This window comes from Leopardus geoffroyi, chromosome C3 (assembly GCF_018350155.1).
Source record: "Leopardus geoffroyi isolate Oge1 chromosome C3, O.geoffroyi_Oge1_pat1.0, whole genome shotgun sequence".
In the NCBI taxonomy this organism is placed as follows: domain Eukaryota; kingdom Metazoa; phylum Chordata; class Mammalia; order Carnivora; family Felidae; genus Leopardus; species Leopardus geoffroyi.
Genome location: NC_059338.1, coordinates 116,282,112 through 116,309,626, shown reverse-complemented (window position 1 = coordinate 116,309,626; position 27,515 = coordinate 116,282,112).

The following is a 27,515-nucleotide window of genomic DNA, read 5'->3' as shown; positions in this document are numbered from 1 at the left end:
AATAGAAACTTTTCAGTAGTGGAGCCCTGGTTAGAAGTATGTCTGTATCTGGTACTCAAATGATGACGTGGTAGAAAAATTCCAGGAGATGATACCTTTATTTATTCTTAGAGTTGGGAGAATAAAACATAGCTTAAAATAATTTAACAATAGCATCTTAAAAGGCAATATTATGTGGATGATATTCAGTGGCAATAAAAAAAGCTTTCCTTATAAGATTAGATGCTATCGTCTTCAAAATCAAAATTTGGGGTTTTCTCTGTTGGAAATAAAGGGAAAAAAAGTTTTATGGGGTCTTACAGTTCTATCATTTAACTAGCAATTAAAATACTATTATTACTCATTTGGGGGGAATGTTTTACTCCCTTTGTGAGTTTTAAGTGTTATATTATTAAATGGATTAACTTTCTTTTTCTTGAAGTTTTGAAAAGCACCCAGATGTTGATGTTGATGATGATGATGATTTTGAGAAGGGAGAAGCAAAGAGACAGGGAGAGAGAATTTTAAGCAGGTTCCACATCCAGCACAGAGTTCAATGCTGGGCTCGATCTCACAACCATGAGATCATGACCTGAGCCTAAATCAAGAGTTGAATGCTTAAAGACCTGAGCCACCCAGGCACCCCAGTTATTTTTATATAAAAAGAAATCATACTTTTCCTGTTCTTTTCTGTATTTTTCTAAGACCTTTTAAGATTAAAACTGCTTCTACTTCTGCTGATTTCTCCTTCTTTCACTTGACTTGTGCTTTCATTGTCTGAGAGAGAACTGAGCTAGAAAAAAGACTGCGAGTAACATTTATTGAGCATTTGCTGTATGGAATGCAGTGTGTGGGTCCCTTTACCCAAATAGTATAATGTAATTTAGTCATTCCAAGATTCTGCAGAAGGGTATCCTTCTTGTTTTATATATATATATATATGTTTTATATATATATATATATATATATATATATGTTATATATATATATATATGTTATATATATATATAACATATACATATATAACATATATATAACACACACATATATATCATATATATAATATATTATTAATACATATAAATTTTATATATAAATTTTATATATTTGGCCATTTTTCTATGATGACAACTTAACATTTCAAAGCTGATGAAAGGATGAATTTGTTTAGTTTTCTGCTTTTCTTTCAACTGTATTATGTTCTATATATATCTTCCATATGTATTTTTAATTTTTTAATGTTTATTCATTTTTGAGAGAGAGAGAGAGAGAAAGTAAGTGGGGGAAGGGCATAGAGAGAGGGAGACAGAATCCAAAGCAGCCTCCAGGCTCTGAGCTGTCAGCACAGAGCCTGATGTGAGGCTTGAATCCATGAACTTTGAGATCATGACCTGAGCTGAAGTCAAATGCTTAACCGATTGAGCCACCCAGGTGCCCCTCTTCTATATTTTTTTAATTGAAGAAAATTATTTTCTGTCAAAATTGCAAAGAATATAAAGACTATCTTGGAATGACTTTTTAAAAAATGAATATTAGTAGAATAATCTATCCTTTAAATTGTCCAAGTTCTAATAAGCTCATCTTTGAAACTGAGATCATTTTGCTTTTGTTTGGTATACACTCTAAACCATGATTTGATGGACTCAATAAATTAGATTCTAGCAAGCAGCCTGCCTCTGAGGCATAAGAAACCAATTGGTCAGCTCACTTAAACTGTAGTTGATATAATGGTGTTCCCATGGCCATTTAGTAAATCAATTTCCTAATGAATCTTTTCTTACAGAAAGTATCTTAAATATCCAATCTACTGCATGATAGCCTAGATTTTCTATGGATGACTCTTAGAAGAAAATTTGATTCGAAGCTTTGAGGTTCTCCTGATCAAGGATAAATCCCCATGACTTGACATTTTAGTTCTAGTATAGATGCTTTAGCTTATTTTTGATCCTTACAATGTTAGACCATGGAGTATGGGCTATAGTTTATTTATGCCCTCAGTTAAGGAGACAGTTTAGTGTGGAAAGAAAAAAAAGTGAGGGCTCTATAATACATTGGATTTATATCCAGGGTCCACTATACACTCTCATTGTCACCTTGGACAAATTACCTAATCCCCTTAAGTCTCTATTTTCTCATTCCAAATCAAGATAAAAGTATCTCATCAGTTCGTCAGAGTTCAGAAAATAGTCTTATGTCTGGTGCTTAGCACAGTGTCTGTTATGCCTTACAAAGGTCAATTTTGACTTAGGTAGAAAATACAACATCTGTAACCATTTATGTAGCAGATTAAACCATGGTGCTAACAACTGCATGATCATATAGCATGTGGCCAGTGCCCCATGCAGGCTAATCAGCCTTACATTCATTCAAGGCCTCAGCTTTACCCAGCAAGGACATAAGTATACCAGAACAAATCTATACCCATTACTGGACAAAAAAATCAAATATTTGCCCCATGGCTGGTCAGTCAGTTGGATCACCTACATACACAGAGGACAGTATTAAAATTAAGAACATCTGCTCAAACATTAAATGTGTACCTGCAGTTAACCGTGATGATTGAGGGAAGTCAATAAGTTAGCAGAAACTTCCGAAACAGCAAAGTTAGACTGGAAAGGGTATTCACAATGAGTACATTTAAGAAGCAGTTCAGTGTGACTACTGCCACAAGAGCTAGGTTATAAAAAAGATTAAACATGACTGAAATAATTTAGATCTATGATGTCGACTAAGCCATATTTTCACATGCAATTCCTTACATAATTGGAGACATGTAAATTGGTTCCCTTTCCAATAAAGAAGCACTCTTGAGTAAAAATTAAAACCAAAACCAAAATATCAACACTCTTTACTGGTGCCTGTCCCATTTCTGCTAAATGTTGTATAAATAATGAAGAGACATTAGTTTTAGATTATCAGCTTGCTGGGCGCACAGCAAGCAGAAACAAACATGTCCTGGTAATGTGGTTTCCTGGATGATGCATGAATATAATAGACAGGTGGTGATATGCAAAGAACCTATGAATAAAAGGGTTTGGTTTTATTCTGCTTCCTGCTGTTGGCATATCATTTGGCACAGGCAAATATGAGAAGTCCCTTGATGGGAAGTGGGGATGATGCCTCATTGAATTAGTCTAGCTGAAAACAAGACCCAAATATCAGAACTTACCACCATTTGAGGCTTACATTAATTACAGAGCTTTTTTCAACTGCAAAGACTCATCAGATTAACTCAAAAATCAAATTATTATCTTTCTTGCCTGGATAAAAAGGACAACCATATTTATCATCCATTTAACTTTTTTTTTAACAGTAAAGATTAACAGTAAAGTAGCATCTTACATTTTTAAGTATTTTATACTGCATTGGATACTTTCACTTAAAATCTCTCTGAAGAGCAGTAAGAGAAAGTCAGGAGAGCTATGAAAAATATCTTCCTAATTGTGAAGATTACAAAAAAAAAAAAAAAAGAAGAAGAAGAAGAATGAGTTAACAGGAGAAACAGTGAAATGTTGGTTCAGTGAAGAGTGTCCGCCATCCTTGGGAAGGAGTTGCAGAGTTAAAAACATTTGCTGCCTAAAGGTAATCTATTCAGCCTACCCATTCAATGTGAACCAGAGTTTCTCCCCATTCATAAAGGCTGTAATTTTCCTTTCTTGTCCCAGCTTCCTCCCACCTTTTTTTGAGCTCATCCAAGACCTCAGAGAACAGGAGCCTCTTTCTGCCACAGAAACAACAAAAGTGCCTCTACCAACACAGACATTCAAAAACATCAAATGTAAAAGGAATAGAGGGGACAAGATGATTTTCTTTTTTTGATGTGGTCTTACTGAATCTTTGGCCATATGGGGCACAGGAGACCACATATTAGTGTTACTTCTTAAGTTTCCCCCCCAAACTTTTGCTTCCATGGCTTCTTCAAGTATTTGCTCAGATTCTGCCTACTCTGTGAGGTAGACCCTGACTTCTTTTTAGAAACTTGCACACCTCCCTGAACAGTTTTTGGGGCTGTTGAATCCCTTGTCTCACTCAAACTTACCTGATCATCTTCTAAAATATTATATATTTTTTCTTTTTTTTATTATGAAATTTATTGTCAAATTGGTTTCCATACAACACCCAGTGCTCATCCCAACAGGTGCCCTCCTCAATACCCATCACCCACCCACCCCTCCCTCTCAGCCCCCATAAACCCTCAGTTTGTTCTCAATTTTTAGGAGTCTCTTATGTTTTGGCTCCCTCCCTCTCTAATCGTTTTTTTTTCCTTCCCCTCCCCCATGGTCTTCTGTTAAGTTTCTCAGGATCCACATAGGAGTGAAAACATATGGAATCTGTCCTTCTCTGTATGACTTATTTCACTTAGCATAACACTCTCCAGTTCCATCCATGTTGCTACAAAAGGCCATATTTCATTCTTTCTTATTGCCACATAGTATTCCATTGTGTATATAAACCACAATTTCTTTATCCATTCATCAGTTGATGGACATTTAGGCTCTTTCCATAATTTAGCTATTGTTGAGAGTGCTTCTATAAACATTGGGGTCCAAGTGCCCCTATGCATCAGCACTCCTGTATCCTTTGGGTAAATTCCTAGCAGTGCTACTGCTGGGTCATAGGGTAGGTCTATTTTTAATTTTTTTAGGAACCTCCACACTGTTTTCCAGAGCAGCTGCACCAGTTTGCATTCCCACCAACAGTGCAAGAGGGTTCCCGTTTCTCCACATCCTCTCCAGCATCTATAGTCTCCTGATTTGTTCATTTTGGCCACTCTGACTGGCGCCAGGTGATATCTGAGTGTGGTTTTGATTTGTATTTCCCTGATGAGGAGCGACATTGAGCATCTTTTCATGTTCCTGTTGGCCATCTGGATGTCTTCTTTAGAGAAGTGTCTAGTCATGTCTTCTGCTCATTTCTTTACTGGATTATTTGTTTTTCGGGTGTGGAGTTTGGTGAGCTCTTTATAGATTTTGTCCGATATGTCATTTGCAAATATCTTTTCCCATTCTGTTGGTTGCCTTTTAGTTTTGTTGATTGTTTCCTTTGCAGTGCAGAAGCTTTTTATCTTCATGAGGTCCCAATAGTTCATTTTCGCTTTTAACTCCCTTGCCTTTGGGGATGTGTCAAGTAAGAAATTGCTGTGGCTGAGGTCAGAGAGGTTTTTCCCTGCTTTCTCCTCTAGGGTTTTGATGGTTTCCTGTCTCATATTCAGGTCCTTTATCCATTTTGAGTTTATTTTTGTGAATGGTGTAAGAAAGTGGTCTAGTTTCATCCTTCTGCATGTTGCTGTCCAGTTCTCCCAGCACCATTTGATAAAGAGACTGTCTTTTTTCCATTGGATATTCTTTCCTGCTTTGTCAAAGATTACTTGGCCATTTTTTCTTAAACTTTTTTATTTTTAAAATTTATTTGTTTTTGAGAGAGACAGAGCATGAATGGGGGAGGGGCAGAGGGAGAGGGAGACACAGAACCTGAATGCTCCAGGCTCACTGTCAGCACAGAGCCCATCACGGGGCTCGGACCCACGAACTGTGAGATCATGACCTGAGCCAAAGCTGGACGTCCAACCAACTGAGCCACCCAGGCTCCCCTATTATATATTTTTCTTATTTATGATTGTTACTATCTGTCCTTCCCCTGCAGAATATAAAGGTCCATTAGGGGAGGGATCTTTGGTTAGTCCACTGATGTCTGGCACAGAGTAGACCCTAAAGAAATGTACGTGTGCTTTTAGTGAAAGAATAAATAAATGGTTGCCTTTTCTCCCTCTAATAGGTAACTCAAATACTTATTAAACATCACAGCCAAGCCTAACTTTAAACTTCTAGAAAATAATGAGTGGAAAATGTTAACATACATGTGCTGAACACCCTTATTTTGCAGAGAGGGATAAAAGCACATTTCAATGGAGATGTGAAAAAGCTGCAGAAGGACCAGTGCTGTGCTTGCTAATAGTATATAACAAATTACTGGGTTTTAGAAATTCAATTTAGTTCTCAACATGTGCCGTTTTGCCACCTGCATACACAAGAATCACACCCACACCGACTCTCTTCGACAGCTCTACCTTTTATCCCCCTCCTCATTAGCCAACACCTAATTACATACTAATTGGCTCAGAGAACACAAGCTTGTTATTGCACTAAAAACACTCAAAGCTCCCCCACAGACAGATTCTCATGAAAACCAAATATAAAAGGAGTTGGCCCAGTGCCTGGTTTTCATTAGGAGGAAGCTAGATTCTTTTAGGTCCTGGCCATACAGATCAGTGTTTTCATGCTGTCGTTAAGTCAGTATTTGGGGGGGTGGGGCACATTTTGATACTTGGTACCAGCCAAAGAACCAGATTTGAGTCTCTCCTGTAGGCAGTGATCTCAGAAAGAAAGTACATTTACAAATAACCTTGATAATTATATGAATGGTTCATTAGACAAAGAGACACCCATACTTCCCTAGGAACATTTCTTCCTTCAGTTTATTGCTGTTGTTCTTTTGTGGTCCCTGGGCATCAAAATATTCAATCCATGCTACCTGAGATTAGATAAGCTGATTGTATAAATGTGTTAGGAACATGAAAAGGTTTAGCTTTCTTGGTTGAAAATCATTTTTCTTCAAATGGGGGACACACCAAACCATTCTTGCCATCACAACACAATCCAATGAGCTGTTACTAATGATACAGCATACACGGAGTCCAATTTGAGATGTCGTTTTGCAAAGCTTTGGTTTTTCGTTTTTGTTTGTTTGTATGTTTGTTTTTGTTTTCAACTAGATTCTGGTATTATAATTACCAGTGATGATGGGTCCAGCCACCTGGAAGAAGATGAAAACTTAGACCACTCATGATCCATCAAGTTGACTGTTGACTGCTCTTCCACAGTCCCCTGGAATGGGGGAGGTGGAGGTGGCACCAGGAAGAGATGCTTGCCATGTAAGGAAGTGACGTGCCATATTAGGGCAGGAATAATTAGGAACAAGACAGATAAAGGAACCCTTCAAGTGACATCTGTTTACTTAAATGAGCCACATGCTACCTCCAAAAGTATATATATATGTATACTTATATAGTATATATATATACTTATATAGTATATATATATACTTATATAGTATATATATATACTTATATAGTATATATATATATACTTATATAGTATATATATATATATATATATATATATATATATATATATACTTTTGGAGGTAGATATATATATATATATATATATATATAAAGTATATAGTATATATATATATATTTTTGGAGGTAGCATGTGGCTACCTCTATATATACTTTATATACTATATATACTTTATATATATACTTTATATATATATATATACACATATATATGTATATATTTATATGTGTGTGTGTATGTATATATATATATATATATATATATATATATATATATATATATATATATATAAAGGAGATTGAGAATCTTGGAGAGAGAGAGAGTTCCGGTGCAAGTTGTTGTTGCTTTGTTTTGATGGTATGATAGAGGGGCTGAAATGTGGATTCCTTACATGGACAAGCAGAGATTCTTTGAGTATCATCTAATCAAATCACACTGCAATGCAGAAATCTCATGTGACATCCATTAAGTTATTATTTAGTCTCTGAACAATTCTAGTGATGGGAAATCTACTTTATAACCCAATCTTTTTTAGGAAAGATTTTAGTTTTATAAAGTCCTTAAAGTATGCATACTTACTTATTAGCTGCATGATAAATATTGCAGCTAATAATTATATAAGTGTAATTGTGCTTTACATTTAAAGTTGCTTTATATGTATGTGTTCTTTCTCATTTGAACCTCATACAGGATATTCTATAATCCAAGTATTGTTAATCCAAGTATTGTTCATTAGGTGGATAATGAAATTATGAAAGTACAAAAAATTGTATACAGTATTCAGCACATGATAAGGCCTCAATAACTTAGGTGAATGAATAAATCCTTTTCCACAAAAACACAATGTCAATTTCATATGTGCTAGGAACTTCTTAGGTGAGTATATTGGCTAAGGTTCCTAGTTTCTCCTTACACATAACTAAATTTAAAATCGAAATCCTCTATGAGTGCCTCTGATTGGAAGACTCTAATTCACATCAGGAACCTCTCCTAAGGAAACTTAAATGGATGTGTTAATTATTCATCCCTCTATGTACATGAAGAGAGCTGGCAGTTCAGAGACTGCCACCGTGGAGTAGGAGAAAAGGAAGAGCTGTAAGCCAGGACTTGAGGATTAGCAGTGAGAACAGAGGACTTGGGAAGACTGACACCTCTTGGGGCATCAACAGCATCTGCACGATTTGAGACAATCCTAGAAGTTAAATGGATTTATAAACTATATGAGTTCTGCCATTCTCCTCTTTCTCCAGTACACATATTCATCATGATTTGATTGACCTCTCCTGTCTTTTCTCACCTTAAAATTAATACTCACCAAGGCCTTTCTGCTTGGAGTCCACTGAGCAAACACATTGTCATTTACTGCTTCTGTTTGCTTTTGTTGTCTTTTTGCCTTAACACCCTGTGTTCTGTGGATTTTTCTGATTTAAGGTCAAGCTTGGGCATTGCCTCTACTAAGAAGTCTTCCTTAACTCCCTGATACTGGGTCAGGTATCTTTATCCTAGCATAAAGTACATCATCTTTGTACTTATAACATTTAAGAATTGTTATCTCTTTGTATGTGTGTATTCATCCATTGTATCGTGATCTCTTTGAAGGACGTGTCTATGTATTATTCACCCTAATGTTTAAACACAGTCTCCAACAATGCTCTATTAGTAAGGGGTACATAATTCGTCTAACAAACAATACCAAAATTTCAATGGCTTGACTCAGTAAGCATTTATTGAATAAGTATCTACTAATCACTCATATCAGAGTTAAATATGGGTCACCGGAGACTATGCTCTACATAGTCTTTTAGGGTACAAGCTCCTTTCATCATTCAACTGACATATTCTAGTCTTTTGTTTTCCTTGCTTTATCCAGAAGATAGAAAAAGAAAGAACATGAAGAATTGTGGAAGAGGTGTATTTTTTTGGTGCTGGGCATGGAAGAGTTGTATATGACTTCCACCTATTATTCTCTTATCTAGAACTCAGTCCCATGTCCCCACCTAACTGCAAAGGAAGTGGAAAATAAAGTCCAACTGCAAGGCCAGGCAGAGCAGGAAATGCTATTTGGTCGATAGATGGCATTGTTCTTACCACATTCTACACCTCTGACCACCAAATTTCATTCTTCCCTTCACAAGGGAGACAATTCAGAGTCCCATTCCATTACTGCATACAGTTCAAAGTCCAGAATATCTGAGTGATGCTCACTTATATTACAACCAGTATGATCACAGGGATGTTCTATTTTACTCAGTCATTAGGGATCCCAGGCTTGACACATCAATTAACTTTGTCATCCTCTTTTCATGCTTCTATGGTTTCAGACGATGGAGGGAGAAGAATATGGAGAATTGAAGGTTTGAAAATAGTGTATGCTATTCCCACCCATTTTCTACTGGCCAGAATTGAGTTCCACATCCCTAGCTAACTGCAGGAATGTCTCAGGAATGTAGATATGTTCTATACCAGGAGGGAAAGAAAAGGATTGCTCTCTGACCGTAATGGAATCAAACTAGAGATTAATGACAGAAAAACAATATTAAAATCTCTCAACACATAAAATTAAACAACATGCTTCTTAATAATTGATAGACCAAAGGGAAGTCTCAAATTAAATTAAAAACACATAGCATTAAATAAAATGAAATACAACATATTGAAATATGTGAGATATATCTAAAACAGTACTGAGGGGAAAATAAAAGTACTAAATATTTGCATTAGAAATGAGGAAAAGTCTCTGTGGAATTTAAGAAACAAAACAGATGAACATATGGGAAGGGGAAGAGAGAGAGACACAGAGGGAAACTAACCATAAGATACTCAATGATAGAGAACAAACTGAGGGTTGAGGGAAGGGAGTGGGTAGAGGATGGGCTAGATGAGTGATGGGTATTGAGGACACATATGATGAGCACTGGGTGTTGTATGTAAGTGATGAATCACTGAATTCTATTCCTGAAACTGATATTGCACTGTATGTTAACTAACTAGAATTTAAATAAAAAAATAAAAAAATTTAAGAAATTAGGAAAGGCCTCAAATCCATAATCCAAGTTTCCACCCAAGAAAATAGAGGAGGTAGAGTAAAACAAACCCAATGCAACCAAAAATAAATAATATGGATAAAAGCAGAAATCAATGAAATTGAAAATAGTAAAACATCAACAGATTGAACCAAAGAAAGAAAATGTTGGTTCTATGACAAATCAGTAAATTGTAAACCTCTAGTACAAGTGACAAAAATAAAAAAAGTCACAAGTCAGCATGGTCAGAAATGAAATAGGGAATATCACATCCTGCAAACATTAAAAAAACAGTTTTTAAAAAAACATTCTCTGCCATTCGTTGCCTTTTGATTGGAGTGTTTAATTCGTTTACATTTAATATAATTAACTGATAAGGTAAGATTTATGTTGAAATTTTGCTATTTGTTTTCTATATGTCTTATGTCCTTTGTTCCTCTGTTGTATATTTAATGCCTTCTTGGGTGTTATGTAGATATTTTCTAGTGTACTATTTAACTGACTTCTTATTCTTTGTTACTATCTTTTGTGGTTATTTTCTTATTTTCTGCAGATTATAATGAATATTTTATTTTATTTTTTTTTGATTTATTATTATTATTTTTTTATTATATGAAATTTATTGTCAAATTGGTTTCCATACAACACCCAGTGCTCATCCCGAAAGGTGCCCTCCTCAATACCCATCACCCACCCTCTCCTCCCTCCCACCCCCCATCAACCCTCAGTTTGTTCTCAGTTTTTAACAGTCTCTTAAGCTTTGGCTCTCTCCCACTCTAACCTCTTTTTTTTCTTTTTTCCTCCCCCTCCCCCATGGGTTCCTGCCAAGTTTCTCAGGATCCACATAAGAGTGAAACCATATGGTATCTGTCTTTCTCTGTACGGCTTATTTCACTTAGCATCACACTCTCCAGTTCCATCCACGTTGCTACAAAAGGCCATATTTCATTTTTTCTCATTGCCACGTAGTATTCCATTGTGTATATAAACCACAATTTCTTTATCCATTCATCAGTTGATGGACATTTAGGCTCTTTCCATAATTTGGCTATTGTTGAGAGTGCTGCTATGAACATTGGGGTACAAGTGCCCCTATGCATCAGTACTCCTGTATGCCTTGGATAAATTCCTAGCAGTGCTATAGCTGGGTCATAGGGTAGGTCTATTTTTATTTTCTGAGGAACCTCCACACTGCTTTCCAGAGCGGCTGCACCAATTTGCATTCCCACCAACAGTGCAAGAGGGTTCCCGTTTCTCCACATCCTCTCCAGCATCTAGAGTCTCCTGATTTGTTCATTTTGGCCACTCTGACTGGCGTGAGGTGATACCTGAGTGTGGTTTTGATTTGTATTTCCCTGATAAGGAGCGACGCTGAACATCTTTTCATGTGCCTGTTGGCCATCCAGATGTCTTCTTTAGAGAAGTGTCTATTCATGTTTTCTGCCCATTTCTTCACTGGGTTATTTGTTTTTCGGGTGTGGAGTTTGGTGAGCTCTTTATAGATTCTGGATACTAGCCCTTTGTCCGATATGTCATTTGCAAATATCTTTTCCCATTCCGTTGGTTGCCTTTTAGTTTTGTTGGTTGTTTCCTTTGCTGTGCAGAAGCTTTTTATCTTCATAAGGTCCCAGTAATTCACTTTTGCTTTTAATTCCCTTGCCTTTGGGGATGTGTCGAGTAAGAGATTGCTACGGCTGAGGTCAGAGAGGTCTTTTCCTGCTTTCTCCTCTAAGGTTTTGATGGTTTCCTGTCTCACATTCAGGTCCTTTATCCATTTCCAGTTTATTTTTGTGAATGGTGTGAGGAAGTGGTCTAGTTTCAACCTTCTGCATGTTGCTGTCCAGTTCTCCCAGCACCATTTGTTAAAGAGACTGTCTTTTTTCCATTGGATGTTCTTTCCTGCTTTGTCAAAGATGAGTTGGCCATACGTTTGTGGGTCTAGTTCTGGGGTTTCTATTCTATTCCATTGGTCTATGTGTCTGTTTTTGTGCCAATACCATGCTGTCTTGATGATGACAGCTTTGTAGTAGAGGCTAAAGTCTGGGATTGTGATGCCTCCTGCTTTGGTCTTCTTCTTCAAAATTCCTTTGGCTATTCGGGGCCTTTTGTGGTTCCATATGAATTTTAGGATTGCTTGTTCTAGTTTCGAGAAGAATGCTGGTGCAATTTTGATTGGGATTGCGTTGAATGTGTAGATCGCTTTGGGTAGTATTGACATTTTGACAATATTTATTTTTCCAATCCATGAGCAGGGAATGTCTTTCCATTTCTTTAAATCTTCTTCCATTTCCTTCATAAGCTTTCTATAGTTTTCAGCATACAGATCCTTTACATCTTTGGTTAGATTTATTCCTAGGTATTTTATGCTTCTTGGTGCAATTGTGAATGGGATCAGTTTCTTTAGTTGTCTTTCTGTTGCTTCATTGTTAGTGTATAAGAATGCAACTGATTTCTGTACATTGATTTTGTATCCTGCGACTTTGCTGAATTCATGTATCAATTCTAGCAGACTTTTGGTGGAGTCTATCGGCTTTTCCATGTATATTTTAATTTTTTTAATGTTTATTTACTTTGGAGAGAGAAAGAGAGTCAGAGCATAAACAGGGAAGGTACAAAGAGAGACAGAGACACAGAATCCAAAGCAGGCTCCAGGCTCTGAGCTGTCAGTACAGAGCCCATGCCGGGCTCGAGCTCATGAGCTGTGGCATCATGACCTGAGCCAAAGTCAGTGCTCAACCGACTGAGCCACCCAAGCACCCCTACAATGAATATTCTAAATTAAAATATTCTAGTTTGGATTAATATCAACCTAATTTCAATATTATAGGAGAACTTTGTTCCAAAATAATTCCTATACTCCCCTAATTCGTATTAAAATGTTCATGTAAACTACATCTTCATGTATTATAAGCCCATCACCAGTGTTTTAATATTATTGCTTTGTGTATACCAGAATACATTTATATGTTCTTTTATAGTTACTATTTACTTACTCTTCCAGTGGTATTTATACAGATAAGAGGAGGAGGTGAGTTGCCAGTCATTCCCCTAAGTGCTTATTGATACCTTCAGATACTCAGTTGAAAGGCTCATTGTAATTACTCTCATTAAACAGTCTGGGATTGCAAGTCCTGTATCTAGTGCAGCTTTACATGTCTTAGGTGGGACTTTCTTACTGAAGTGATAGAATATCGCTTCAAACATCCAAAATCTCCCTGTAACTTGCACCAAGCCTTGGGAAGCCTAGGCTTTTTCCCATGTTTAAGTCACTTTAATAATTAGATCTAAAGCTCTGGGAGTGCAGAGCTCCACTTCAACTCCTCTTCCTCCCTCATTCTTATACCTCTGTACCTCATCCTAATAACATTAGGCTATCTCTCTGGCTGTGCAAGGGTGACGGTTTTGGGATGCTGTTCTGACAAACCTAAAGTCTAAACCTGTTTACTGAGAAACCTACCCAGTAAAGAAATGACAACCCACATTTACAGAGCCAGTAGAGTCTCTAGGTCTCTAAGCCAACAAAGATAATAAAGAATATTTAAACTGTTTTCTTCTTTAAGATAATAGTTCCTTTTGCTGTGTTTTCATTTGGATTTGGATGGGAAGTCTTGAGATGCTGCATCAGAGCCTGCTAAGAAGATGGTATTTTAGAGAGTCAAGTCAGTGATTGATTTTTGTAATTCTCAAAATGCTAAGATATTGCCAGAGTGCTTTCATAAAGTAGGGCTGAATAAATATTCAATGAGTGAATGAATGACTGATTTTCCCCCTTTCCCTTTTTTCCTCTGTCTTTCCCCTCATCTAAAATAGTTGTCCCATATTTACATTATTTCATTTCTTAGAAAATATTTTCTCTCCAGAATTATTTCGCCATTATGTCTTAGAACCTCTAACCTCTCTAGTGTGCAGGAGCACAGGAAAGCATGCTCAAGTCTTTCACATTCCTCTCTGGAAGGGATATCAGATTACTTTTGTAACATGGGAAATTGATGACCCTCTACGACAGAAAGACAAATACAGTTCATATACTGCAGGTCACTGCTACCCACTGCCCAGTTTCTATGCCTCATAAGTTAGATTAGATTCCTTGCCTCCTTAGTGACCCAACTCTCTTAGGCAGAATTGATTATCTTTTTTTTGTGCTGACACTATGCCTTTTATAAACCATAATCATGGCTCTTACCCTCTACAGGATTATTTTATGTCCATGACCCCTCAACGACGATGGCTTAAGGACAGGAATTACATTGTACTCATTTCTCTGTTTCTACACTTACAATGAGGCCCGAGAGTTGGTGTACAATAAATGTCTTTCAATAAGTGGATGAGCTAATGAATAAACTTCTAGAACACACTGAAAATTGCTTTTCATGTCTCTTTGTTGCTGGGCTCTTGATAGCCCATGCCCTTAGTAATGATGCTTTTATCTGAGCTGACTTATCCACTGGTGTGATTACTTTCTATCCTGAGTTTAGCTCACAATAGAAGGTTGACAAAATTTGCTTCAAGACTTACATGGAGAAAAACCGAGACCTTGCAAGATTTGATGAGGTAGCTCAGAGGATAAGCTGAAAGTTCCACCAACCAGTTCAAAAGATCTGAAAACAAGTAAAGCACTAAAGTTTTAGGGAAACTTTTACAGAGAGTAAGGATTGGCATCCACTTGGATATACATGTAAAACATGAGGCAAATAGAAGATCCAAGTCCATCCCCACCTTAAAATTCTTTAGTGGTTCTAGTAGAAAGTCCAAGCTAATGAACCTACTTTTCAAAATGACATCTGCACACCTCTCCTACTACATCTTTTTGCAAACCCTGACTTTCAGCATATGCTCTGACAGTGTTGAACAAGTTTAGAACACTTTGGATACTATGCTATTTTTTAAAAAAACTTTTTTGGGGGAATAACTGGTAGACTCAAAGAAGTTACAAAAATAATAGAGAGGTCCTGTGTACTCATTACCCCATTTTCCTGAATGGTGATGTTATTGAAACTATGTAACTATAGTGCACTATGGAAGCCAGGAAATTGACTCTGTTGTTTATCTCAGTACTTTTGCCCAATGTAGACAATTCAGTTACCCTTAACCACCACCACCACCACCACCTCCTCTCCTCCTCCTCCTCCTCCTCCTCCTCCTCCTCCTCCTCCCCCCTCTTCTTCTAACCTTTACCTTCTTGTAATAACACCCATTACTTAGGTGCCATCTTCTTTATCCCTTTAATTCTGTTCCCATGGCATTCTGTATATATTTAAATAATAATACATTGTATTATAATAATCAGTGCCTTCTTCTGTGTGGGCTGTGAGCTCCTGAATGTCCGAATCCATGTCTGATTCATCTTTATATCCTTTCTGCCTAACCCAGGGATTGGTACATTATAGATAGTAAATACTTGCTGGAAAAAAAATAAAATTATAAGTAAGTATTGCAAGATAACTAAGGTAGCTATAATAGAAATCAAAAGGAAGGGAAATATTTAAGAGGTAATATCTGCAATACTTGATGGCTGATTGTATGAGGTAAGGGTTCAAGGGGAAGAGATGAGGGTGGGATCATGAGCTTTATTAGGTATAAAGGATAGGTTTTCTTACCTCCCAGCATCCATTCCCGTCTTTCTGGCCTCTCTGGTCTACATAGGCCTATTCTCTTCACTCCAGTGACATATAGTACTTGACAAAGGTCTAGACAATCAAAATACTTTCCAGAGAATATTGATCATTTTGGGGATGGTTGTATGACTTAAGCCACCTCTTTCAGTGTTCCTTTCACAGAACCTGCAAAAAAAGTCTCCTGATCTTTTATTATGAATTAAAATTGGGAAGTTATAAATCAAAGTCTGCTATAGCTTTCCTATTGCCCCAAGGAATCAATCTGAATCTTCTGGAAGCCATCAAATGGCAGAATAAGATAATATTTTGTGTGACCCATGAATATAGTGATGCCTGAAGAAAGAAACTCTTTACCTTGGATCACTAGAGGGACCTTGAGTGAACAAATTATCTCTTGATAGAGCTGTATTGAGTTGGTACTTCTACATAGAAAGGGTCCTAAATGACATCAAAAAGTTCTGCTTAAGAGTATCAGAATTCTGGCTTTTGGTTTCTAATCCAGAGTTGCTCTTTCAAACAGATTTCTACTTTAAGTCAGGATATGGACTTTTCTTTTTGAAAAATAAGACTAGGCAAAGATTCTCAGTTCACATCGTTCCTTCAGTGGTTCATCTTTTCAGGAGGCCCTTATACCACAGGAGTTAAAGCCTACATTTTCACTGGGTTCCTGACTTTTTCACTTACTTACCTGTATGATTTGACATGTTCCTCACTTCTTGAAGCCTCACTTCTATCATCTGATGAGAAGAAAAACAATTCATTGATGTTAAAATTGAGATAACGTTTATAAAACATGGCTTCTAGTATTTAGTAAGTGCTAAATAACTGATGAAGAAGAAAAAGAACAAGAAGCAGAAAAAGGATCAGAAGAAGAAACAAAAACTGAAGCAGAACAACAGCATGAAAGAAGTAGAGAGGAAGAAAGAAAGAAGGAAAGAGGAGAAAAGAGAAGGAGAAGGAGAAAAAGAAGGTAAAGAAATAGGGCTTTGTACTTGCTGCTAAGTGGACCATAATTTTGATAGTAGATGAAGAATCCATAACATTGAACTTGAATCGTATTGTCCCCACCAATGGTCTGTTTTCTGCTTCTACAAAATCCCAGGGTATTGTCAGTCAGTCCCACAGGTAAGCAGAACATTATATAATGGTAGTAATTTAATCTCCCGTTTTTACAATAGGAATCTCAATTATACATGAGTATCACCCAAAGTTTTGAGTTTTCCTTTGTTTTATCAAGACTTTTATATTTTTTAAAAGAAAAATTTTATGTGCATTTAAAAATCATAGATTGTTGTATCTTCTATACAAAGTATTATGATTTTACTTCCTATAATAGATACCCAGAGCATAGACTTGATTGATTAGTAAATAAAAATGATTATACCTTACCTGTGTATTGATTTTTTAAATGTGCATGGTTTTTAAAATTAAGAATTTAAGACTATGCTAATCAGGAGTATTTTGGACCTATGAAATCTGACCTCACTCTGCATAAAAGATATGGGCTAACTGTGTCTGGTTTATTCACACCTAGTAATATTGCTAGGCCTAGTAATATTTTATTTTGAAATGTTTCAAATTTATGGTAAGGCACAGAAAATAATATCACAGATACCATGTCCCCAGCACCCAGATCTTGGAGTTGTTAATATTTTGCCACTTTTTCTCTGGACTTTTCTAACAAAAGAAACAGAAGGAAAGAGAGAGGAAGGAAGGAAGGAAGGAAGGAAGGAAGGAAGGAAGGAAGGAAGGAAGGGAGGGAGAGAGGGAGAGAGAGAGGGGGAGGGGATGAGGAGGGGAAGGGAAGGGAGAAGGGGGAAGAAAGAAAAGAAAGAAAGAAAGAAAGAAAGAAAGAAGAAAGAAAGAAAGAAAGAAAGAAAGAGAACGAGAAGGAAAAGAAAAAGAAAGAAAGGAAAAGAAGAAGGAAGGAAGGAAGGAAGGAAGGAAGGAAGGAAGGAAAGAAAGAAAGAAAGAAAGAAAGAAAGAAAGAAAGAAAGAAAGAAAGAAAGAAAGAAAGAAAGAAATTAGAGATCCCTTCTCGTGGCCTCCAGAGGTAGCTCTATATCGAGCCTTATGTGTAATATTTCATTGCATGATTTTATACACTTTCTACATATGTTTGTATTCATTATCTGTATACTAGTCTTTATGTTTTAAACTGCTTAAAAATAATATCCTATAGGACATATCTTTTTTGAATTTGATCTTCCCACTCTTCATTCTATTTTTGAGATTTATTAATGGTCGATGTAGATCTAGCTAATTCATTATAATTGTTTTATGGTATTTATTGTATTAATAAATAAGTGTATTTATTTCATACTTATGGACAGTTAGATTGTTTCCACTTTTTGCCACAATAAATACTGTTGAGGCAAATCTCTTTTTTATAGTTCTTACAAATCTCCTTGCTTTCTTGCTGACAAAATACCTAGAACTAGACTTGTTGGGTCATTAAATATTAACATCTTCAGCTTTGCAAGATATTGCCCAATTGTGATCCCAAGTAGTTGTACCAAATATACTAGCATAAACAATTCTTCATATTCTTAATCAACAGCTGTTACAAGACTAAAATATTGTCAACCTGAAGGGCAGGAAATAATACCTCAATGACGTTTTAATTTATGATTTCTTGTTCCATACCTTCGGGGTATGTGGTCATAGCCCATGTGTCAATGCGCTGGGAAATGAAGTCCTGGCCACGGCCACTTCACAGTGATGACTCTACATTATGGAAGAAGCATAAATGCTTGGTGGACAGCTAGATGTCTTAGCCACTGATTACTTTTTTGAATGCTTCCATTGCATTCTCATTATCAGTAACCAGAAAATATAGGTTAAAATCATCCATTATAATTGGAGATTTATCAGTGTTTCTTTGTAATTCTAACATTTTTGGCTTACACAAATTTTAATGATCTCTTGTTCAGAGTCTACAAGTTCAAGCTTATTTTGTTTTTCTTATGGTGAATTGTCTATTTTCAGGTGTGTAATGGCTTTCTTTATCCCTAAAATGGTCTTGATTTGATGTATCATTTTTTATTCATTTACTTTCAAGCCTCCTGTCATTTGTTGTAGAGTAGTACAGTAGCTGGTTTAAGTTTTTTTCAATATGAGAAGCTCTTTTCTTAACTGCTATTTCTAGTCTATTTACAGTAGTAAGGGTTACTTATATGTTTAGATTTATTTTGATATATTCTGTTGTGATATATATTTTTCATTTTTTGCTCATCTTTTCTTTCTATTGAAAAGAACAATTTTTAATTTTTTTTAACTTTTATTTATTTATTTATTTAATATGAAATTTATTGTCAAACTGGTTTCAATACAACAGCCAATGCTCATCCCAACAGGTACCCTCCTCAGTACCCATCACCCATCCTTCCCTCCCTCCCCCCAACCATCAACCCTTAGTTTGTTCTCAGTTTTAAGAGTCTCTTATGTTTTGGCTTCCTCCCTCTCTAACCTTTTTTTTTTCCTTCCCCTCCCCCATGGTCTTCTGTTAAGTTTCTCAGGATCCACATCGGACTGAAAACATATGGTATCTGTCTTTCTCTGTATGATTTATTTCATGCAGCATAACACTCTCCTTCCATCCACGTTGCTACAAAAGGCCATATTTCATTCTTTCTCATTGCCAAGTAGTATTCCATTGTATATATAAACCACAACTTCTTTGTCCAGTCATCAGTTGATGGAAATTTAGTCTCTTCCCATAATTTGGCTATTGTTGAGAGTGCTGCTATAAACATTGGGGTACAAGTGCTCCTATGCATCAGCACTCCTGTATCCCTTGGGTAAATTCCTAGCAGTGCTACTGCTGGGTCATAGGGTAGGTCTATTTTTAATTTTTTGAGAAACCTCCACACTGTTTTCCAGAGTGGCTGCACCAGTTTGCATTCCCACCAACAGTGCAAGAGGATTCCCATTCCTCCACATCCTTGTCAGCATCTATAGTCTTCTATATTTCTTGTATTTCCCTGATGAGGAGCGACGTTGAGCATCTTTTAATGTGCCTGTTGCCCCTCTGGATGTCTTTAGAGAAGTGTCTATTCATGTCTTCTGCCCATTTCTTCACTGGATTATTTGCTTTTCGGTGTGGAGTTTGGTGAGCTTTTTATCAATTTGGACATGTCCGATATGTCCAATATGTCATTTGCAAATATCTTTTCCCATTCTGTTGGTTGCCTTTTAGTTTTGTTGATTGTTTCCTTTCCAGTGCAGAAGCTTTTTATCTTCATGAGGTCCCAATAGTTCATTTTCGCTTTTAACTCCCTTGCCTTTGGGGATGTGTCAAGTAAGAAATTGCTGCAGCTGAAATCAGAGAGGTTTTTTCCTGCTTTCTCCTCTAGGGTTTTGATGGTTTCCTGTCTCACATTCAGGTCCTTTATCCATTTTGAGTTTATTTTTGTGAATGGTGTAAGATAGTGGTCTAGTTTCATTCTTCTGCATGTTGCTGTCCAGTTTTCCCAGCACAGTTTGTTAAAGAGACTGTCTTTTTTCCATTGGATATTCTTTCCTACTTTGTCAAAGATTAGTTGGCCATACTTTTGTGGGTCAAAATCTGGAGTCCCTATTCTATTCCATTGGTCTATGTGTTTGTTTTTGCGCCAATACCATGCTGTCATGATTACAGCTTTGTAGCAGAGGCTAAAGTCTGGGATTGTGATGCCTCCCACTTTGGTCATCTTCTTCAATATTACTTTGGCTATTCGGGGTCTTTTGTGGTTCCATACAAATTTTAGGATTGCTTGCTCTAGCTTCGAGAAAAACGCTGGTGCAATTTTGATTGGGATTGTATTGAATGTGTAGATAGCTTTGGTTAGTATTGGCATTTTAACAATATTTATTCTTCCAATCCATGAACACGGAATATTTTTCCATTTCTTTATATCTTCTTCAATTTCCTTCATAAGCTTTCTATAGTTTTCAGCATACAGATCTTTTACATCTTTGGTTAGGTTGATTCCTAGGTATTTTATGCTTCTTGGTGCAATTGTGAATGGGATCCGTTTCTTTATTTGTCTTTCTGTTGCTTCATTATTAGTGTACAAGAATGCAACTGATTTTGTACGTTGATTTTTTATCCTGCGACTTTGCTGAATTCATGAATCAGTTCTAGCAGACTTTTGGTGGAGTCTATTGGGTTTTCCATGTATAATATCATGTCATCTGCAAAAAGTGAAAGCTTGAATTCATCTTTGCCAATTTCAATGCCTTTTATTTCCTTTTGTTGTCTGATGGCTGATACTAGGACTTCCAACACTATGTTAAACAACAGCGGTGAGAGTGGACATCCCCTGTCATGTTCCTGATCTCAGGGGGAAAGCTCTCAGTTTTTCCCCATTGAGGATAATGTTACCTGTGGGCTTTTCATAAATGGATTTTATGATGTGTAAGTATGTTCCTTCTATCCCAACTTTCTCAAGGGTTTTTAAGAAAGGATGCTGAATTTTGTCAAATTCTTTTTCTGCATCTATTGACAGGATCATATGGTTCTTATCTTTCCTTTTACTAATGTGACGTATGACATTGATTGATTTGTGAATGTTGAACCAGCCCTGCAGCTCAGGAATGAATCCCACTTGATCATGGTGAATAATTCTTTTTATATGTTGTTGAAGTCAATTTGCTAGTATCTTATTGAGAATTTTTGCATCCATATTTGTCAGGGATAATGGCCTGTAGTTCTCTTTTTTTTTGTTGGGTCCCTGTCTGGTTTAGGAATCAAAGTAATGCTGGCTTCATAGAATGAGTGTGGAAGTTTTGCTTCCCTTTCTATTTTTGGAACAGCTTGAGAAGGATAGGTATTATCTCTGCTTTAAATGTCTGGTAGAATTCCCCACGGAATCCATCTGGTCCTGGACTCTTATTTGTTGGGAGATTTTTGATAACTCATTCAATTTATTTGCTGGTTACAGGTCTGTTCAAGTTTTCTATTTCTTCCTGTTTGAGTTTTGGAAGTGTGTGGGTGCTTAGGAATTTGTCCACTTCTTCCAGGTTGCCCAGTTTGTTGGCATATAATTTTTCATAGTATTCCCTGATAATTGCTTGTATTTCTGAGGCATTGGTTGTAATAATTCCATTTTCATTCATGATTTTGTCTATTTGGGTCATCTCCCTTTTCTTTTTGAGAAGACTGGCTAGAGGTTTATCAATTTTGTTTATTTTTTCAAAAAACCGACTCTTGGTTTCATTGATCTGCTTTATAGTTTTTTTAGATTCTATATTGTTTTTTCTGCTCTGATCTTTATTATTTCTCTTCTTCTGCTGGGTTTGAGGTGTCTTTGCTGTTCTGCTTCTAGTTGCTTTAGGTGTGCTGTTAGATTTTGTATTTGGATTGCAATGTATTTTCCTCTCAGGACTGCCTTCACCACATCCCATTTTCATTTGTTTCCATACATTTTTTAATTTCTTCTCTAATTGCCTGGTTGACCCATTCATTCTTTAATAGGGTGTTCTTTAACCTCCATGCTTTTGGAGGTTTTCCAGACTTTTTCCTGTGGTTGATTCAAGTTTCATAGCATTGTGGTCTGAAAGTGTGCATAGTATGATCTCAATTTTTTTATACTTGTGAAGGGCTGTTTTGTGACCCAGTATGTGATCTATGTTGGAGAAGGTTCCATGTGCACTAGAGAAGAAAGTATATTCTGTTGCTTTGGGATGCAGAGTTCTAAATATACCTGTCAAGTCCCTCTGATCCAATGTATCATTCAGGGCCCTTGTGTCTTTATTGACCGTGTGTCTAGATGATCTATCCATTTCTGTAAGTGGAGTGTTAAAGTCCCCTGCAATTACCACATTCTTATCAATAAGGTTGCTTATGTTTGTGGGTAATTGTTTTATATATTTGGGGGCTCCTATATTCGATGCATAGACATTTATAATTGTTAGCTCTTCCTGATAGATAGACACTGTAATTATTATATAATGTCCTTCTTCATCTCTTGTTACAACGTTTAATTTAAAGTCGAGTTTGTCTGATATAAGTATGGCAACTCCAGCTTTCTTTTGACTTCCAGTAGCATGATAGATAGTTCTCCATCCCCTCACTTTCAATCTGAAAGTCTTCTCAGGTCTAAAATGAGTCCCTTATAGACAGCAAATAGATGGGTCTTGTTTTTTTTATCCATTCTGATACCCTATGTCTTTTGGTTGGTGCATTTAATCCATTTACATTCAGTGTTATTATAGAAACATACGGGTTTAGAGTCATTGTGATGTCTGTAGCTTTCATGCTTGTAGTGATGTCTCTGGTACTTTGTCTCACAGGATCCCCCTTAGGATCTATTGTAGGGCTGGTTTAGTGGTGATGAATTCCTTCAGTTTTTGTTTGTTTTGGAAGACCTTTATCTCTCCTTCTATTCTAAATGACAGACTTGCTGGTTAAAGGATTCTCAGTTGCATATTTTTTCTGTTCATCACATTGAAGATTTCCTGCCATTCCTTCTGGCCTGCAAAATTTCAGTAGATAGGTCTGCCACTAGTCTTACGGGTCTCCCTTTATATGTTAGAGCATGTTTATCCCTAGCTGCTTTCAGAATTTTCTCTTTATGCTTGTATTTTGCCAGTTTCACTAAGATATGTTGTGCAGAAGATCGATTCAAGTTACATCTGAAGGGAGTTTTCTGTGCCTCTTGGATTTCAATGCCTTTTTCCTTCCCCAGATCAAGGAAGTTCTCAACTATGATTTGTTCAAGTACATCTTCAGCCCCTTTCTCTCTCTCTTCCTTTTCTGGAATTCCTATTATAGGATATTGTTCTGTTTGATTGTATCACTTAGTTCTGTAATTCTTCCCTCATACTCCTGGATTTTTTTATCTCTTTTTCTCAGCTTCCTCTTTTTCCATAATTTTATCTTCTATTTCACCTATTCTCTCCTCTGTCTCTTCAATCCAAGCTGTGGTTGCCTCCATTTTATTTTGCACCTTATTTATAGCGTTTTTTAGTGCTCATGACTATTTCTTAGTCCCTTGATCTCTGTAGCAAGAGATTCTCTGCTGTCCTCTACACTTTTTTCAAGCCCAGCAATTAATTTTATGACTTTTTTTCTAAATTTTGTTCCATTATATTGCTTAAATCATTTTTGATCAATTCGTTAGCTGTTGCTACTTCCTGGAGTTTCTTTTGAGGAGAGTTCTTCCATTTCATCATTTTGAGTAGTCCCTGGGGGTGGCATAGAACTGCAGGGCACTTCCCCTGTGCTGTCTGGAGTAATTTGTGTTGGTGGGCGGGGCTGCAGTCAGATCAGATGTCCGTCCCCAGCCCACTGCTGGGGCCACAGTCAGACTGGTGTGTACCTTATCTTCCCCTCTACCATGAGCTGGACTCACTGTGGAGTGGTGTGGTCCCTGTCTGGGCTACTTGCAACCTGCCAGGCTTGTGGTGCTGCTTTGATGGGATCTGGCATACTAGCTGAGGTGGATCCTCTTCCATGGGCCTCTTGTCTATGCTTGGCTCTGGAGAGTCCATTCTGCTCTTCTTCTGGCGGTTTGCTGTGTTATTTAGGCAGGTGTGGGTGGAATCAAGTGATCAGCAGGACGAGGTGAGCCCAGCACCCTCCTATGCTGCCATCTTCCTAAATTTTCTGCCCCCTAATTTTTATTTATTTTTGAGACAGAGAGAGAGTCCAATGTGGGGCTTGAACTCAAGAGCCATGAGATCATGACCTTGACCTGAGCCAAAGGAGGACAGTCAACAGACTAAGTCACCTAGGTGCCCTGAAAAGAACAAGTTTTTATTATCTTTTGCCCTTTATCAGTTTGAAAGTTACACAGTGTATTTCTTTCTCTTTTTACTCTTTACCTTTAAATACTTAACATGAATATTTGACTTCATTATGTCTGAAATTACTAAAAATTCTATCCACCTCACAAATACTACAAGGACCTTAGGATTCTTTACTTCTGATCAATCATCTCCACATTCCAAATTATTTTAAATATTTTGATTCTATTTTATTTATATCTAATCTACCACATTACTAATTCTTTTTAATGTATTTCATCAGTTCCTTTTTTTCCAATTTTTAAAAATTTGAGTATAGTTGACAACAATGTTACAGTATTTTCAGGTATACAACATACATTATAAGATGTTTTCCACAAGGGTAGCTACCATATGTCACCATACAATGCTATCACAGTATCATTGACTAGATTCTTAGACTGTGCCTTTTATTCCCGGACTTCTTCATTCCGTTCCTAGAAGCCTGTACCTCCTACTCTCTTTCACCCATTTTTCTCATTCCCTGGCCTCCTTTATTCTAGCAGCCAACCATCAGGTTGTTCTCTGTATTTAAGGTCTGATTCTGCTTTTTGTTTGTTTATCCATTTTTTTTATATTCCACAGGAGTTAAATCATATGTTATTTGTCTTTCTCAGTCTGACTTACTTCATATTTAGTCAATGCTTATTTAGATTGATCCCTATATGCAGTATTTTATTATTTTTCAACATTGCCACCTACATCCTCCTCCTTTCTTCTAAGTTCAGCTTCCTACTCTCTAACTAAAATCCTTCAATAGTTTTGTTGGTGGTAAATTCTTTTAGTAGTTATTTGAAAAATGCCTTTATTTCTTTCTCACTCTTGAATGATGGTCTAACTGGGTTTATACTACTAACTTGAAATTTGTTCTCCCTGAATACTTAGAAGATATTACTATATTGTCTTCTGGCTTCTTTTATTGCTGCTGAAAAGTCTGCTGCAATCATAAATGTTTCTATGTAATTTGTTTCTTATTTAAGTTTGCTTTTAAGACTTCTTCTTTACTAAAGGAATTTCTAAAGTTTTCCTATGGAATCACTTGATTTGGATTTCTAAAAAAAATATGTTTTTTATGTTTTTTCAAACTAATGACTTGTGAGTTTCATCACATCTGGAAAATCTATAGGTGCTATACCTTTAAATATTATTATTCTCTCATTCTAGAACAAAATTTTATGTAAATATTGACTTTTTTCTATCCAATCCTTTGTTTCTTAACTTCTTATTCATTTTTTCAGTCATTTACTTTCTCTGTCCTGCATCATGGGTAATTTCCTCAGAACCATCTTTCAGTTTACTAATTGCTCTTTGGATATTGCTAATATGCCATTTATGCCATCATTAAGTTTTAAATTTCAACAACATTCTTTTCCTTTTAAAGTTTTACCTGGTTTCATTCTCTCAAGTTTTCTTTCTTCTTAATCCTTTAATTACTTAAACTTACTTATTTTGTATTTTATTTATGATTGTCATTCTATTATTTCAAGTTCCTAGGTGTTTAATCTCTTGGGTTTTCATTTTTCTGATTTTTAATTCATGATAGATTAATCCTCATGTGTTTTGTAAAATTTGATTGTGATCTTGTCTTTATTGGTACTTGTTTTATACTTTAGGAAATGTTTATGTCTTGACTGGGCAACTGTTCCTCCTGAGTGGTTTTGTGTTTTCTTCTACTAGTCATCCATACTCTTTTATTCACTTTTTGGCTTAGAAACTCCAGAATTACATTAGTAATACAAAATGAGATCCCAAACCCTTAAAACTCACAGGCCTGGCCATCAATTTTTCATGAGAGATATTTTTACCCAGTTCCTGGGTAGGGAATATTTCTACTCATTTTCCTCAGTTAGTGGATTACTAAAGATCCTGCTTTATGCAAGGTCTCAGCTCCAATTCTTGGCTTTATGTAGGAAATGCCTATATGTTACCCCCTACATCCCTGAGCTGAAGCATTATCAGACCACTTGCTTGTTGCTTTACCTTTTTATTTCGTCTCTGTTTCAGGCAATTGTGGATTTCCATTAACTTTCTGGTAAACTTGGCTATACATTAAAATGTATTATATTTTATCTACCATTTATAGGTTTAGGTACTGGGAGTACTTACGTCATAATCTTGTGGATCAGATTGTCAGAGTTCGAATTCCCCAGTTGTTCTACAATCTAATTCTCAAGATAAGAGTAAGATTGAAAAGCCTGCTGTCATCTCAAGATGGACCAGGATATATTTTAGTACCCACTAGAGTCCATCAGCTTGGTTTTAGTAGGTTTGAACAGTTAGAATCCTTACTCTGAAGTTTGTATTTACAGTATAGAGCAGTGTTTCTTAAACTATGGCCCCTATGTCATCCTGTCTTAGAATTATCAAAGGGTTTGCTTAAAGTACATATTTCTAGCTTATATCTAGTTCATACTTATTTAGTTTCAGATATACTAAATCAAAAGTTTTGCAGGTGGAACCTAAATACTTTAAATGGTATTTCAGGCAATTTCTATAAAACTAAAGTTTGATAAGTACTTGTCTACAAGTATCATTCAACTGTATTAGCATTCCTTAAAGTGCTGAAAAACACACCTTCTTATTTTCTTGTGTAATCACTAATATTTAATACAATGAAGTATTAAGTGGTCAACGACTATTTTTTGGACTGTCAAGATAGGTGAATCAGGGCTAGAATCACTCTAGAATCAAAAGAGCTTACTACATAGAATCCATGCCTCCCAACCTATCTCCCCCAACAGTGGACCGAATCCTAATCAAAATTTAAATACTAAAAGTGAATTATCTAATTATTCATTCAACTAAAAGCATATAAATAAAGTAACATAATAAAAATAATTTTAAAGTAATATAATGCATATGAAGTAACGAATATAGTTATATATGTATATAAACATACACAATATGTTTATATATCATTAAGTCAATATCATGAACTGATGGTTCTCTATGTGACAGGGAAATCATACATGCCATAAGATCCAATT